The following is a 14,136-nucleotide window of genomic DNA, read 5'->3' on the forward strand; positions in this document are numbered from 1 at the left end:
GGGCCGACTAGCTTTTGTTACTGTTTGAGAATAGGTTACACATGGTGACTTTTTATTCTAAGAAATGTTATTCTTTTAATCATAGTTGTACGCAGTGGATTTATGAAGTGTTTTATATATATATATATATATGCATTCTCGCAATTGTTCTTGATAAATCCGTGTATTGGTTTTAATTATGAATAAAAAGCCTTAATTGGCTAGACTATACTTCATTTCTTTTTTAAAAACGTAAAAAGGAAATATGATGGCCATAGCTGGCACCTGGTAAAGAAAAATAAAAAAATACCTAGAGTGTCTACAAAAAACAAGCCAAAAATACTGCCTTTGCCAATACTAAGTGACGAAGACTAGAGGCAAACAGTGGAAGCTCCCTGCCCCATTAATTGAGCGGTATTGGAACTTTCGAGAAGGGAGATTTTCTTTGGTTCCAATTTCAAGCGCTGTCTCTTCGAAAACAAGTGTTCGTGCTAGTGCAACTGTGCAAGGTGGTTTCCACGGCTGTTTTTGCTCGTTTGATTGCCAACCCCTGCCCCAGCGAGAAGCAAGGGTCCTGCGCTGACTCCGGCAGCACCGTACCTCCTTTCCTCGGCGCACTTAGTGCAGCCTCCTCTGGCCGGCAGCCCGCGCAGGCGCACTGCGCCACTGAGGGGCAAGCAGACTATGCAGGCAAGAGTGGGGAGCGTGTTTGTGTACAGTGGCCGGTGCGCGTGGGGGCCACAGCCAACAACCCGTCCCTTCTGCAGTACCGGACTGAGCCCGCTGTGACTGCGGCCAGTGAAGCCGCCTCCTTCCCGAGACAGTCCCGCTTAGCCTTCAGCAGGGACCGCGCTGCCGCCCCCCCAGGAGCTCCAGCACACGTGCGCGCCGGGCTCCGCAGACTGCCTGCCCCCGGTGCGCTCAGCCTGCGCCAGGTGCTATGCCACCCGTGATAGCAGCCTGACTGCCCCAGCAGGACATGTCCCGGCGAGGAGCGGGGCAGCGGTGAGCGCGCACTCGAGCGTCAGCGGCGGGAAGGTGAGTGCTTTGCGGCCGCAGCGCCGGCGCAGGCTGCCCGGCTGCACACTGTGTGCTCCCAGACCAGAGAGCGCCGAGCGCCGCGGGCGTCAGGGAGATGGACAGAGCATGTGCTTAGCGGGTGCTCCTGTCCTGGGGAAATCAATCAATGCCTTTTGCTGCAGATTTTGCGATTGGTTGTTAAGCTTCCTCTGTCTCCTCCCTGTTTGCATGTGGGGCGGCTTGCAAATTAACTTCAGGCAACTTGTACTTCTTGCGAGGTATGTTACATTTACTTCCAACATATAAGAAGAACGGTATGGTTTATTGACACAGTTTAAGGTGCATGGAAAGCTGGGTTATAGGATGTTTCTTATACATGCATTTGGGGAGACTAGTAAGCCGCCTGTATAGCCAAGCGGGTTGGTTGTTAACCTATGAGTCCCTGCTGTGGTGCTGAGTACCTGGCGAAACCTGAAGTTGCTGTCAATTATAAGTGGTTTTTAACTTGGGACGATTCTCAAATTACCACTACTTATGTGCTGACGGCCTGGAGGTGTTTTTTGCCCCCTAAAATGTAATTTGACAGCACCACGTTTTCATATTGTTTTCGTGGTCGTTTTCTAGTTGAACCCACCTATTGCAGTATAGTATACTATTTTGTTAGGAGTGTTAGTCTTTGCCTTGAATATGGTGTGCATTTAAGCGCGGATTTAGGGAGGCACTAAAATGAACAAGAGCCCCTTCTGCTCCCCTGCAGGCTCTGGCTGGCTTATAGGGCAATATCCTGAAGTGCAGGCCCAATTTACTAGTGTGGGCTAATTTCTGGGTCAACGTGCGACAATCTTTTGAGTTTCTTCACTGTACAGCTTGCAATTTTGACCAGCGTTACTGGCGCAAGCCGCATATTCTTTAAAATGCTCTGTTTGCAACATTTTTTATCAAAAACCTCCTCTTTGGCTACTACTCGAATAGCATGTTACTAAAGAAACCAGTTGGAACGTGCAAATAAGGGGCACTTTTTCATGGGCGCCCGAGCCGATTGCATGCCCCAGTCCTCCCCTGGGCAGCGATGCTTTGGAGATTTTAACCCCTTCACTGGGTCTGTGATTGTGAAAGAGAGCTGTATCCACACGGTACTTTATTTCAGAGCAGAAACCTGCGCTTTTTGTTTACAACCACATCTTCTCGTTGATGGTTTTGCATCCTACAATCTCCGCCCAAGGGTAGCAGAAACCCCCCCCCTGCTGGAGGTGGGGGCGGGGTAACAGTCCTCCCCCAGTAGGCCTTCGCTGGTGCCAATCCCGCCCCTTCCTCTAATTCTCCCGGGAGACCCTCGCACAGCCGCTACTGCTTTCGAGTTTAGACAGCACGTTTCGGGTTTCAAGCCTGGGTCTGAGAGCTTCGCAGCGCCAGAGCCTAACCAAAGTGCCCTCTTCCTCTGCGTTGGCATGTCGTTTATCCGCCACCTTGCCACCCGGGAAGAGGGCTAGCTGCAGATGTGGGCACTGGGGGCAACCCGAGGCTGGCGGCTGCCCTCGGTGTAGAGGGGCTGATCCCTTTTGACACTATCCCTAATTCTTCATATCCCATGCTGATCAGTCGCCGGTGGCATTTTGCCTTCTATGTCCTCGTACGCCAATTGTGCCCCGCAGTGACGTCCAGCCAGTGGTTGGTTTTGATGAATGCCGGTCACCTCTCCCTGCAGCAGGCCCGGCTGATATTGTCTTCCCCCACCCCCCTCCTCCCTCGGGTTGTTGCTTCCCACATTGTTTTGGTCTGCCATCACACGTGGACGGCTGTGGGCGGTGAATGCGGTCCGGCGCCCTCAACCACACAACAGCCACTCCCAGCAGGCCGCGGCATTCTCGCCCATGTGGGTCGCAAATCATTACACTTTTACCGAGAAGTCGCGCGTGGCCATTTCACGGCGAGGATAGTACTAGTAAGAGCAGACGTCAGCAACAGAGTCCCACTGGAATGGGGAGTTGCGGTTTCTCACACGCACGGCGCTTATCCTTTACACTTTCCTTTTATGCGCCGAGTCCCCGCTCAGCCTATCATCCTGCCTAGGATGACCCTGGCGTGCCGTCTTGCTCTGTCCCTTTAGTATAAGCAGCGCACATTTTTACCCCAATTTCGTATTTCACATTTCATATGCCCTGTAGATTAAGGGATATGCCTTTAATTAATCAGTGCCTTGTGCACTATAACTGGAAACACAGCCGACCCCCCACACCCCCCTTTGGTGGAAGAGTTACCGGGTTCTGGCTGCCAGCTCCGCGGCCAGTGTCGCCGAGGACAACCCCCCGCCGTGCAGGCCTCCCCTGTTAGCCTTGTCACCCGGGGACCGTGTCTAAACATAGGACTTGACGAGGTGTCCCGCTGCTTGCCTCTGTCACAAACAGCGGCCCTCGAAAATCCATCACTGGGATGGGCAAGGAGTGTCACGCCGCACAATTATTTAATTTAGTTGGCGTGAGAGAGCAAAGGAGGGGTGATGTATACAAGTCTGTGAACTGAGGAATTCGGCAATTAGGACCCATGTACGTGCTTGGTGTTGAAATATGTTAACCTTGAACATATAATGTGTCTGTTTAACCAATTAAAACGTCTTTTTTTATCTTGAATCAATTTGAAATGTACATTACGTGTACTATTACAGACACGCTTTTATGACCTTTAACCCAATTGCTCTCCCAGGCCCCAAAAGGAAGCTTGCCTCTGAACAGCTTTTGCAGACAGAATATGCCAGGGCTGTGTTCTCTAAGGAAGTCTTTCCACCCTTGCCCGTTTCTAGTTTCATCTTAAACATTAAGCCCTAACTCAAAAGTGGACAGGTTGGACTTTTGGATTCATGTTTTATTTTCTAGCCAACAGAAACCGTTGCTTTACGAATCGGACTTTTCTGGCCCAAAGGCAACATTAACACTGAAAAGGAAGCGCAACGAACGCTCCTAGACAAAATGGTTTCCAGACGCACTGCTGGGTGCCAGCGACGCCGGCCTGTTTTCTGCTTGTCCCACGTTTCTGCACCCACATCAGTGTGGGTAACAAGGGAGCGGAGGGAGGCATCTGCGTTAGTGGGGCCTTTCTAGCGTTTGTGCCCCTGCCCTCAGCCCCAGTGCCTTCTCCATCGCGCCCCCCCTCGCCCCTTGCAGCTGCTGACCATTTTTCATTGAGCTGTTAAAGGCTTAAACCCTAAAATTAGGTCATGGTTGGCAGTAAATACCTTTCATTGTAGCATCAAGAAATAAATAGAGGTGTTGTCCTCAAAATAAGGGAAGCTGCTTGCTCCCATTGATCACTTTCCAGTCACAATGAAAGGCTTGTGTCATTAGGCTTAGTAGTGTGGGCTCCCTTTGCTCTTGTTACCTGACCCCTACCTATGGAATAAGATAGCAGACCAGTTTCGTTGTGGAAAAATTATAGGCCGTAGACTTTTTATTTTCTTACAGAAAATACACAATAAAACATATCACAATAATGTGCTTTTGGGCACTTCCTTGTGGAAAGTGAACCCGGCTTTGCTTCTCTTAGCCCTTTAGCGCGAGGGGACTTTTATTTTCTTGTGTTCATATAATACAACATGCTTTAAATGTATGTGTCTATGCATGGACCAATTATCTTTTAATATGGAGAGTGTTCTCTTTCTATACAGTAAGATATGCTTTATGTAAGGAGAAGTCCAGGCCAGGTTTTCATGGGCCTTCTTGGCAACTGTGTTCAGTTACTGCATAGAAACGGCATCGACACCTGGAGTTCTTGCACGTACTGACTCTGTTTTGTAATCAACACCAGGTTGGAAAATGTTTCTTGTGCGCATTGTTAAGCAGAAGTTCTTTAGAGTGCGTTAAAACAATTAATTGCAGCCGAATTCTGGGTGCGTGCAAGTGTGACGTGCCTTCTTATTCCCCTTTGTGAGAAATCCTGTTTTTACTGATTCCGTTGAGTGTACAGGGACATGTTTATAAGCCAATTAACAGACAAGCCTGATTTTACTTTTTAAACGTACGCACATTTTTGGCAACGTAGTTACCAGTTTTGAACAAAATACTTGTGTCGCTTAGTGAGCAGAGACAGCGTTCGAACTAGACGTGTAGGCTTACTTGTTCTTTTGAGTCCAAGTCTGCCCATACTTTCTTCTCTGGCCCCTTTCTGACGTTTCTGGTTACAGGGGTTATGGGAGTTCAACTTTCATTTGGCATACAGTGAAAAGACCACCCTTGAAATAAAAAATAGAAGTGGCAGCACATACACATCCGGGAGGAAACGGGAGTTTGCACAGCGCACGATGATGCTTTAGTAATTCACGGCCCCCCTGGGTTACCCTTGAATTCAAGCTCCGTTAGTCGGGGTAGGCTGCGCGGAATGGAACCCCTCGCCAGCATAATTGGAGCTGCATGGGACAATATTGCGCGACTGGTTTGGGGATTGTGAATAGTTTTTACTTATTTTAAACAAACGGAAAAAGATGGGCAGGTCAACGTTTTTTTTTCTTTCTTCTGTTTTTCATTGCTGATGTTATTCCGATGTTTGACTTTACCTGTCACGGGAAAGCGATAACGGACTCCTCCGAAATGATCAGCCCCAGGGGGGAGGAGAGAGGGCGAGCATTGGCGAACCCTGTGGTCCGACTTTTTTTTCCCACGAAGAATCGCCAAATAAAAAATAAAAAAACAAGGCATTTGACTTGATGTGACTGTCTAACTGTACTGGAAGTGTGTGTTCGCGAATAAAGGCGTTTGAGGCTGGTAGAGCGTTGGATGCACTTATACTTCCTTCGCACTCAAATACGCATTTAAATGTTTTAGGGCGACGTATCAATATTTGTAATTAATTGATGCCTGGTTAATACTGGCCTGAAAAAATGATCAGCACGTGACCGTTCCGAAAAGGTAATGACTGGATATTAGCGGATGTGACGAGAATGCCATCTGAGGGGGGCAGGATATTAACAATACCATGATGAAGGTAATTACATTAAAGGGAGGACTGCTAATGGTATCCCCTTTCGTAATGGCCCATGCCTACAACATAGTGCACCCATGTATCTTTGCTGTGACCATCTCCTAACATCCCAACTGCCTGCCCTGGCAGCAGTGTTTAAGGTCACGTGCATCACAGAACAGCTTCTAGAACCCAAAGTTCCAATATGCAAAGGTGACTTTTTAACTGCCTGCACCTTTTTGTTAATCTTCTTAAAATTGTGTACCCCAGCCGCCTGGTGGCACACTATAGAAATACAGGCTGTGTCTGGTTATATGGTGGCTACTGATATTACACTATTATAAAGCCACACAGATTTGGATGTTCTATTATTGTCCAGTTGATGTGGTGGTGAAGCATACATGACAAGGCTGTGCATGTATTAGCTGTGTGGCATGAGTGTACTACCAGCAACCACATGAGACCCTTCCTAGGAAGCTTCTTTTTTGTGCCCCTGAGGAAGGTCAACCTCTTCCTCCAGGAGACAGTAACCCTAATTGGGATGTCCACTGGGAAAAAGTGCTTCAAAGATGGCCCATGACAAAGGCTCCCTTCTCACCAGGGTGCTGATCACTGGAGTCCATTTGAATTAAGAAGACAAGGGGGTGTTAGTGAAGCCTGAGGGGTTCCACAATCATCGATTCTGCCAAGGCTGACTAAACGTCCTGCTCCCTTCACATTTGTTTGCAGACTTAGTACTCTGTGTATGACATCAGAAGGCAAACTACACTTGTTAAAGTAGCCTGGATTAGACCCCCTAAATGAGTGTTGCTTTGTACCCTTTTATTAGAATCGGGGAATATCCTCCTAGTTCATTCATCTTTGGACTTTAAGAGAAGAAAGATTCACCTGGCACTCTGTTGTGGATACAGTCTATTCTAAAGTCCTCCTAAATAAAGATTTATACAATAGGCTCCAAGGAAGAGGACATCTCTTCTCCCTACCCATCGCAAGGGCCCATTTGGGGTTAAACTGCTGAGGACCAAGCCCCCTCTGCTATCTGTGCATTGTAACAAGGATCCTTCTCATTGAAGGGGAAGGGTCCCTGTATGTGCCAGTCTTCCTGCAGTGGAAGTGCAGAACAAAGGACTCATCTTGTCCCTGGACTGGGCCTCTCAGCAACTCAGATGCAGCTGGGAACCCTCTTTACAACCTCAAGGCACGTTCATGCAGGCTTGCCTACTTCTAGCCGCTTTCCTTCTTCTTTGAGTTGTCTCAACTCTGGCTCAACCCAGAGAAGCACATCACCACTGTGACTCGAGCGCTGAGTCGCTGCTGTGGAAGCACCCGAATGCCGCATCTGGACCCCTACTCAACCCAACAGAAGCATTATCTTGACTGCTTACTTAATCCAGTGAAAGCATTGTCTCGACCTGAATCAACTGCCAACTGGACCTGTTGGGAGCCATTGACTTGACGCATCTCGAATGCCAATTCGATCCACAGAGCGCACCGGCTAGGAGCCCACTCGCCACTGGAACAGCTAACCTTGATCATCTTTCACCGACTCGAATGCAGAAAAGTGCCAACTAGTCTGGATCAACGCTGTGCCCCCCAGTTCCCCAACAGCAATAATGATGTTTTTAGTTTGACTTTTTCCCCTAGTCTGCCTTAAAGGGGACCTAGTGGCTAAGACCCCACTCTTTCTGCCCTTTTAACGATATTTTCAAGTACTGTTGTCATTTGCTGCTCCAATCAATTGCATGCACGCCCAAATTCACCCAGAGTGCCCCATGTTTCAAAGACTTTCCCCTTTTCAGGGTGGTGGGATTTTAGTGTTTTTAATTATTTGTTTGCTTAGTAAGCTTTTATAAAAGTTTCGGTTTTTGTAGAACCTTCGTTGGACTTTTGTAAAATGTATTTATAGAATTCTTTTATTACAAAGTCTCATCAGACCATGGACTAGAGATGCAATACATGAAACATACAAACTTAAAAATCTAATTAAGTACAGCACATCTGTAGCAAAAAGAAGGGCAGGGATACAGGTAAACAATAAGCCAAACGTGAACAAATGATACACATGATAATGTTAAAAAATTTACACTCACATAAATCATTAAAGGGACCCCATATTGCATTATCATCATCTAGAGATTTTCTCTGCATGAAAGGCACCTTTTCCTTTGGATGCATGCTATGGTTTAATTGTCAGCATTCTTCATGCAGTGGTTTATCCAAACTCTTCCATTTTCTAAAATCCCTTTTTTGGACTTTATTAAAGCTCTGTACAACCAGTGTTTAGTCTCACGAGACACATTCGGAATCAATGACACTTGACCAAAAAAATTGAGCATTGGCGAACTAGGACTACTGCAATTTGTCACTTTCTCCATTCTATTAATAACATCATCCCAATAATCTCCAACTTTTCTACATTCCCAAAACATGCAAGTTTGTGCCCCTCACAGCTTTACTTGACCAGCATAATCTGTTAACAGGCGAGTTTCGCATCTTCAATGGTGTCCAATACAAACAACAAACACTTCTTTGCTGGGTGTACCGCAGACCCTGATCTACCTTCATTCGGAAGATGTGCTACATGTGCCTGACCAAACTACGTCTGATATAGGCTCTTGAAGTTCGTTCTCATAAATGCTTTGAGTCAGCAATACAGGAAGTTAGAAACAGTTGACGATATAACCTTGAGGCAGATATGGTGTGCACCCTCAGAGGACAACTGAACTGTGGTTCACCTTGCAATGTTGCATTGAGGGGGGGGGTGAGCACTAGAATGCTGGATAATAATTGATAGCTCTGATGCACTTAGCTTATATTTGAAGCGTAAAAAGCCAAAGTCTGCTAATCCATTTCCAATTAGGGCATCTTTAAGCGTCCAAATGCCAGCTTTCTGCCAGGAGCACCAATGAATTGAATTATGCCCCCAGGTAATAGCCTGGTTGTACCAGAGACTTGATTCAAGTGACAGCAAGGTTTTAACCTTATTTTATTTATGGACAATATTCCAGGTTACTACAGTATGATGAACTGTTGGTGGCACTAATCTATTCATCCAATGTTTTTCCATCGTTAACGAGTAGTCCATCCATAGGAGGAGGATACACTCCATTCTCAATAGAGATCCAAGCTGGATTGGAATCGGAACTCCTATTTAGCCATCCATGAAGATCTCGTAATGAGTTTGTTGCGTGGTAATTATTCATTATTGGATAACCGAAACCACCATCCTTAACCGTAAACCTTAAGATCTACATGGGGATAAGGGGTCTCTTTGTCGCATCCTACAAGAAATCATTAAAAATCTTGCTTGGTAGTGGAAGCTGGAGCATATGAAAGAAGTAGAGCAAATTGGGGAGGAGAAACCTTTTGATGTCGCCAATTTTACCCCATAATGTGAGATTCAATTTAGACCACCGGTTACATTCAGAGATAATGTCTTGCAACTTGATCTTAGTGTTGTTAATCAATTTTTGAATGTTGCTTGTTACTTGAATCCCCAGATATTTGAAACTGTCTTCAGTCCATCGTACCTGTTTGTTCCTAAAAAGGTGAAACGCTTCCTTGTCATCGAGAATATCTGTCTTTGAAATATTTACTATGAAGTTGCGATATTTTCCATATCGCAAAAGTGTTCACAACATTTTGTAATAAGAAATTCCTGCACCAGACATTAAAACAAGTACATTTAAAATGTAAGCCCTAAATTAAATCTTTCCGAAACCTGGTAGAGAAATGAAATTCTTTTAATCGTGGTTATACTATTGTCTGGATTGCTTCAGAACCAGGGCACACTCCTCCTGAAGATTATAGCCAGCCCTCGGGCCACGCTACTACTAATCCAGCAATGATCAATCATAGAGGTCATGGTAACAGTGCAGCCAGCAATGTGGCCTTGGTCCAACAGCAGTCGGTCCACTCCTGCTGTTCCCTGGGAATGGTTGGGAAGCAGAGATGGCCAGTGCCTTGGATGCCTTCTGTTAAGATAGACATTGAACTCTGACCCAGTGGTCAGAGGTTCAGAAGGCCTGCCTAGTTTCTTGGAACAGGGTAACCTTCTGGACAAGCCACACCAATCAGGGTAGCATTGGCAGCAGTCAAGACTAGGTCTCAGGAGGGGTGAGGGTGATCGGAAGCCCACAATGAGCACACACACTAAATGACACTACACATTACTCTGTCAGGTATATATATCAAAAATACATATACATTTATTAAAGGCCTTTTAAATCAAACACAAAGCAAATAGCAATAACTAAACCAACACAACACTACTATCAAACATATATACAGATACCAATGGCCTAAAAGAATAGTGCACAAAAAGGGTCCACAACATGTGAAGAAAGGGAGCAAACAGTGAAAATATTGTTTAGGCATCTGTCACTAAGCAAACCCTAACTAAGAGGCAGTGCAAACCCTATGATGAGCGGAGCCTTGCGCTCAAAATTACTTTTCGTGCTGGTGCATTCAATCGTGTGGTTGAGCCAAAATGTGGTCTCTTGCAGGGGCGTAGCAGCTCAGGATGGTCGGTGAGGCAGTAAAGAATAAGTTCCCACTATTTGAGGAGGGTCTCCCCAAGAGGGCAGAACAGGATCCAAGACTTGGGAATAGCTCAGTAGCACAGGCTTCCTCGATGAAGAAGAGTGATCCTCGGGGGACACTCAAGCGTAAAAATGAATTGATGCGCCAGGGTCCACCGGTAAGGGTTGCAAGTACTCACTGACCCTCTGCACACTCTGGACCAAACTTCAGCAGTCTAGTCCACTTCAGTTGCAGGTTCGGATGCTGCAGTTGTGTGGTTCTGCGGCTTTCAGGGGCTGCATTCCAGGGGTGATTCTGTGGCAGGACATAGTGGCGATTTCTCCGCTCCCGATGAAGGGATCAGGCCAATTCCACTGCAGCTGGTCAGAGGGCACAGCAGCAAGGTACCCACAAAGTTTGTCACCACAGCAGGGCGACACAGTGACAGCATATGCTCGGGTTCAGGCGTACTCCCCTAATTCCAGACCTAGGAATGCTAGGTGTTCAAAACTCTGCGGGAGAGTGCCCTTTACCCTGAGCTTTCAGTCTCCAAATGCTCAAGTGTCAACTCGAGACGGGGCCAGTTACAGGGCAAAGGTCCTATGCAAGCTGGCCAGGTCACTGCTTGGCCCAGAAACACTTCTGAAAAGGCTTGCTTTCAGGGTAAGGTGGAGGTGCTGAGAATAGTTAATCCCACTATTCCAATGGGTTGAAGCACGTGTCCAGACCTTCTAAGTTTGATCAGAAACAGGGGATCCAATAGGACGACAGCGGGCCCAGGGTGCCAAAGCTTCCAGCAGGTCACCAGCAGTTCCTTTGCTCCGCTTCTTGGTTTCAGCATAATTAGCTCCTATCCTAAGTTCGGTGAGAACTGAAGAGATTGACCTGGTATGGGTGTAAGGGGCCTGCTCTTATCTAGAATCTCCTTAGTGCCAAAATGAAGAGGACCCAATGAGAGATCTGCTCACATACAGCCATCCCAGGTGTGGACCAATCATGAACCATAGTGGTCCCAGTCATTTCCAGCACACCAGACATCCAGGACGTGTATTGGAACTAGATATTCCAGTCCACATCCTGGAGGCACACACACAAGGAATGCAGAAGCCCGCAAAAGCTTTGGTTTGCGCATGGAGCTGCATGACCAAATAAGGGTCTTCCGGGTCTGTTCGACCTGGGGAAGGCAAAGGAACAAGATAGTACCTCCATGGGATGGCCATTTTGTGGCTAAGCCACTGTCCTGGCCCAAACACGGTAAATGCAATATGGATCACAAGAAAAGGTTCAAAATATGCGAAAAATAACAGCTGCCACCAGCTCTGTCCAAGGCACATTTGTACTTCTGCTGAAAAATCCTTTGAGTGTGACTAGGGCCTTAAAAATGAAAGGAAGACTCCAGTGCACTGTACTGTAAGGTACTTGTGCACTGTTAACATGTTGCTAAAAACTAGCAACAAAGTGAAAGACTAAGGGAAACAAAGTCTCCCAGTACTGACTGTCTTTAAGGGCATGTCCGTTTCCCCATAACAAAGTGAGCAAAAACCCAGCCGAGTACAGCAGAAGGCTGGGCCCCACTGGCAAGTCAGGTTAGGATGGTGAGACAACAGCAAACAAGTTGGGGGGGGGGGGGGTTAACAACTGGAGGGAAAATGGCACATACATGGACATCTTTCCTGGCAACTTCTGCGTCTTCATCTTCCTTTTGTATTCCCAACGTATGTTCAGTTTAATTCTTCATTTTCTTTTTAGAGTCCAGAGAATAAGGTGGTGCACCTCTTCATTTAAAGGCAGAATCTCACAAGGCATTTGTCCAGAGCACGCCTGCTGTAAGGGGTACAAATCAGGTTGTTGTAACAAGCACCCTTTGCCTTATGACATCACATCCAGAGTACCTTGCTTAGTGGAAATTGTAGGGACAGGAAAAGGACCACCAACAGAAACCAAGATGGTGGGACCCTTCTCCTGTTCACCTCTCCTGTCTGGCTACTGTAACTCTGCTCCTGTCCCTGAAATGCTGACTTTAAAGGGACTACAGTGGTCAGCACCCTATTGTGAGAGTGGCATTATGATGTCAATCCTGCCTTTGAGGCACCGGTTCCCCAGGATACCTTCTGGGGGAAAGTTCCTATGCCATTGGGGATGGTGTTATCCTTCCTGTATGGGAATCAAAGACGCAATATCTGTGGTATTGTTCCACATAACAGATAAGGAGGCAGTGAGACCAGATAAGTCTGCCCTGTCATATCTGGGAAATACTCACACAGCTGACACTAGTGCGTTATCAGATTGCTGTGACTGTATACTGGTGTGTTGTTAGTAGTTGCCATGCCACAACCAGTGATGGCTTAGTTGTATGTGCCACCAGACTGACAAAAGGCATACAAATATTACAATTTAGATCAGCTGTGCAGATCGTTAAAAAGTCCTGCTTACTAGTATGGACTCTGTGTCCCAGTAGCTGTCAGGAACATACATGCAACCTTTGAACCAGCTCTGTGCCCCCACTGAGCTGGGGCTCAGGATGCTTGTAAGCTTTCTCAGCAAAGGCACACGCTTGCATTATAATTTTGACATGGACCATTTATGAAAATGGGGTTTCAGGGTTCTGATTGGCAGATGTCTCTTTCAGAAACAGAATTGCCTGCATCCTTTTTCAATAATAAAAATAAAAAAAATCTTGGGTTATTCATCCAGTCAGAGTTCCATTTTCAACAATTAAGGGTGTTGCAATGAAAAGAAGATGCAAGGGTGCAGGAATCCACCCTCTGCCTAGCAAACGACACATTGTATCAAACTGTCAAATATGTATTGTAGGCTTTCATTAAGAATTCTCATGCAAAGTAAGTAGCTGGTGTGGGAATGCCATATTATTTACGACAATATATCACCCTTTCTGCTCCGGTTTTCCTTTCAAGAAGCCTTTTCTAGAATTTAAAGAATTACGTGTCAGAGCCCATGTTGAATAAAAAGGAACACAATTATTTTAGTGAGCCCCTGGTGGACGCCATTTCCAGAATACAAACATATCCCTCTGTGACCACGTGCTGTCGGAACTGAATGCAGGAGGGAAGGGGGTGGGAACAATAATTAAGCACGGCAATGTCATTTCCTGATATGAAATTGCCTGTTGCAATAAAAGGTGCACATTCTGGTATAAATGATGAAGTTTACATAAAGCCCGTTTTAAATTTGACGTGTGGGTGCTGGTGATGTTCTATTCCTCTGATATACAGTAGAGAAGGTTTGAAGGCACGTTGCCATTGGGGTTCATAGAGTCTGCTGATTTAGGTCAACATTAGTGTAAGTCCTTAGTAGAGACTTTCCCGGGCACAATATTAACTGTATGTGGCAGAAAAATAAGTAACATTCTAAAGGCAGCCTGCTTATTTTATGTATGAATGATAATATGAATGTAGAGTGGAAATTAAGCTACATCAGCATTTATGGTGTTGATCTAAGGTTTGTATTCATACTAAGCCCCACCCCCATAAGCTGTTGTACTCCTATTGTTATACACTCCTTAGGTGAAGTAAATGTTACCATTCAAAAATATTCAGTTGACCTTGTTGTGGCCAGGCCTATATGTTTTGATTACGTGTAATCACCGAAGCTGAAAGGGTTTCTGAAACTTTGTCTTCCAAAAATTCTGTTTTACAAGTAAATCTTAGT

General features: G+C 46.0%; 1 protein-coding gene across 7 annotated transcripts in view; it reads left to right on the top strand.

Annotated features, from left to right (window-relative positions):
- The first annotated feature begins 546 nt into the window (after positions 1-546).
- The window catches only part of EYA4 (EYA transcriptional coactivator and phosphatase 4), an 818,352-nt gene continuing 804,762 nt past the window's right edge, over positions 547-14,136 (top strand). For 3 of the 7 annotated variants that reach the window (XM_069607660.1, XM_069607659.1, XM_069607665.1), the window contains exon 1: positions 883-1,017. The gene's annotated coding sequence lies outside the window, so the exon portion shown is untranslated. Of the gene's footprint in view, positions 1,018-14,136 lie in introns of all 7 variants that reach the window. The other 4 variants (XM_069607661.1, XM_069607664.1, XM_069607662.1 and 1 more) reach the window with 3 other exon arrangements.

The sequence above is a fragment of the Ambystoma mexicanum genome, chromosome 4q, assembly GCF_040938575.1.
Source record: "Ambystoma mexicanum isolate Mex_15411 chromosome 4q, UKY_AmexF1_1, whole genome shotgun sequence".
Lineage (NCBI taxonomy): Eukaryota > Metazoa > Chordata > Amphibia > Caudata > Ambystomatidae > Ambystoma > Ambystoma mexicanum.